Source organism: Pocillopora verrucosa, chromosome 2, assembly GCF_036669915.1.
Source record: "Pocillopora verrucosa isolate sample1 chromosome 2, ASM3666991v2, whole genome shotgun sequence".
Classification (NCBI taxonomy): domain Eukaryota; kingdom Metazoa; phylum Cnidaria; class Anthozoa; order Scleractinia; family Pocilloporidae; genus Pocillopora; species Pocillopora verrucosa.
The window spans coordinates 19,965,701-19,968,883 of record NC_089313.1 but is presented as its reverse complement, the minus strand read 5'-3'; the positions used below and the strand labels follow the sequence as shown (position 1 = coordinate 19,968,883).

The following is a 3,183-nucleotide window of genomic DNA, read 5'->3' as shown; positions in this document are numbered from 1 at the left end:
GCAGAACGAAGGCATCGCGAAATAACTACACAACAATTAACACAAAGTCAAAAGAACGCGTAATCAAAACAAAGCATCAGAAGACTGACTAGCCTCGCTTCCACGCTATTAGTTCCGGGCCGTCCGAGTGGTCCACCATATTTTCGTTCAACATGATCTCGAGACCGAAATTACGATTATCGTTATTTCTAAATTGGCACCAAATTTATGGATATAGTAATTTCGTGGCACTCTTTACCAATGCTCTTTACACGTGTTAAATAAAGAGAAGGACTCGGTTCCACTGTCTTACAACATTCAAGATGGCGGAGGAAAGGGGTAAATGTGCGTTCAGTTGTGATCAGCATGATCTCGACACCAAAATAACGATTATCGTTATTTCTAAATTGGCCCTGAAATAACGAATATCATAATTTCAGTGCATGTCTGAGACCTTCGGGCTCGAAGCTTGGGAACTAGTATTCAGGGAAAGATAAAATGGCGGCTTACGGCGGCGAAGGAAATCTCAGTAGTTTAATATTTAGCGTGAAAAGGCTTGGGTGTTGTGATCTGGTTCTCAAGTAAAAAAAAAATCACGGTCTGCAATGGCCCTACCACCTTTTGAACAACAAGAAAACATTGAAACGGTGGTAAAAAGCAGCAAGTTTCGAAGTCTAAACGAAAGTTGGGTAAGCTGAGTTTCAGTCAAATATCATGACATTTGGGATGTAATTTCGATACCGAATAAATAGTTCTACATGGTTATACACGCATAGGATTCTGTTGTGTTCACGTGAAGGCCATTTCAGCCATTCCTGCCACTTGTAAGTGGTAGGAAATAAAAGATATGTATAGTTGTTTCGTATTGAAGCCCTGTGAAATCAAAAATTTGATTTATTTCTTCTTTGTTTTAGGTGGTCATTATCCATTACTTTTGGAAGTCGATGCTGATGAGAAAGAAAAAATGTTTATGATTATTTCTTCTCTCGAACATTTTACTATTTAGGTACCAAATAATCTTGATACTGAAGACCATTGCATCCTATTATGAAAAATGTACCCCTGATTGCTTTGTCAACATGTATGATGTAATATACCTTGAGATTTGTGGGATTTTCACATGTAAACTAGAAATACCTGTAGAGGGTAATGATGTACTTAATGCAAAGTGTTTTGGTACAAAGTCTGCTTTGCTGTAATCTACCTGAAGGTGCTTTTTATATGCTAGTAACACTTGCACAGCCCAGTCAAAATGTTCTTTAGTAGTAGTCAAGCTGGCTGTTGTAATTATAGGCAGCAGAGGCCAAACCTCATCCTGAAAAGCAGTCTGAAAGGTGTGAAGTCAGTGGAAGATACTTCATTGTAGGTGGCCAAATTGCAGGCTGTCAGCCCATTTTGAGTGAGTAGTTAAACTCAAGATCGGCTATTTTAACTAATTTTATTGAGAGCCAAATCCTGCAAGGCTTATATTCTGTATTAATTTGAAGTGTTACTTTTATGTTTCTTATTTTGCAGTAAGTGGGCTTGTTGTGGCCATTTTTCTCTCAAACATTTTTTTCAGCTTAGTCAAAACGTTTTTTAGAAGTAGGCAAGCTGGCTATAGTAACAGAAGGTAGAGACCAAACCTTGTCCAGACTAGACGCCCAACAAATGTTCTGTGTGGAAAGCCAAATCCCTGGTTACCGGCACATTTTGACTAGGCTATTTGTTATTTAGCTACTCTTATTATTAAAGATTACTGCATTCCTTTTTAATAATTTGCTGCCAATTGTATGCTGTATATAGCTTATGATTTGTGTGATTTTCAAGAGTAAATTAGAAATACCTGAAGATGGTAATGATGTACTAGATAACGTACTTGATGCAAAGCAATTTTGGCACAAAGTGTATGCCTTGTCCTCAGGTGATTTTAACATGCTAATAAGATTTGTTATTCAAATAATATACATCAGCTGGAATGGGAATATTGAAAGAAAAATAATAATATTTAACCATAACAAGTTTTGGTTTTATGTCCAAATTAAGCACTTAGTTGAAGATCACTGCACTGATCAGGCCCCGAAGGCCAAAAAAGAGCTGTCTGCTGTTAGTTTAATTTTTGTCATTTCTATTGATTTATTTTATTTATCAATGTTTCTTTGAATTATAATTCATTGACCTCTTGCAATAGTGCAGGTTCGCTCGTGTAACCTAATCCCACATGTATGTATGTACAATCTCAGTTGAAATTTTGAGTGGCAGGCAAGCTGGCAATAGTAATAGGCAGCAGAGGCCAAATCTTGTCCTGAATAGAAGTCTGACATGTGTGAAATTGGCAGCTATTTCATTGTAGGTGGCCAAATTGTTGGCTGCAGCACATTTTGACCTGGCTGATTGTGTGTGTGTGTTATGTATGTGTTCTTCTTTTTAGGTGTTAAACAGGTCAAAGTACCGAAAAAAACCTCTGTGATAACTTGGTAGTCTAAGATGTAAAAATTTTTAATAGTAAGGTAAAGCTTGATCATTCTTAAGAGTTTGCATCTGTTCTAAAAGTTTTGGGGAGAGTTAGGGGAGCATTATTTATACAAATGTATTTAAAAAGTAACAAAAAAATAAAAAGAACTAGGGCAAAATCCCAATTTGCTCTAAAAGTTTATTTTATTAAGAGCATAATTCTGGATATAGCTTGGGATTTGTGTGATTTTCACAAATTGTTAGGTTGTTATGTAAACTTAATTTACAGGAACCTTGTTAGTTTTCAGCTTCAAGAACAAGTACATAATTGCAGGAAAAGCTTGAAGCTTGAAAAATTGACTGATGAAACTGGAACAGATGTCATGAGATTTGTACAATAGGTTGGCCTGGGAGGGACCAAGAATTAAAGAATTCATTGATTCTCTTACACCTTTTGTCTGCATAGTGTGCTTCTGTAGAGCTTAGTTATTGCTGTAGAAAACGTTTTTGGAGGGCCCTTGAGATCACTCACTTTTGAGCTAGTTGCCCCTAGGGAAGAGGATATCTGTACTTATTATCTCCCTTGGGGGGGGGGGGGGTGAAGGGTTAAAGACTGATTCTTCTCCAGTAGCCACAAGTACCCCTGCATATGGAAATTTTGAACACTATTAAAAGGCTAGTACCCTCATTTCATACTTGAATTTCTAATTTAGTGTAAGTTATGACAAATAATGAATGTAAATTCATCTTGGTTGTACAGGTTATATCCAG

General features: G+C 36.8%; 1 pseudogene; it reads left to right on the top strand.

Annotated features, from left to right (window-relative positions):
- LOC136279174 (uncharacterized) overlaps nucleotides 1-3,183 on the top strand; it is a 6,086-nt pseudogene extending 2,903 nt beyond the window's left edge.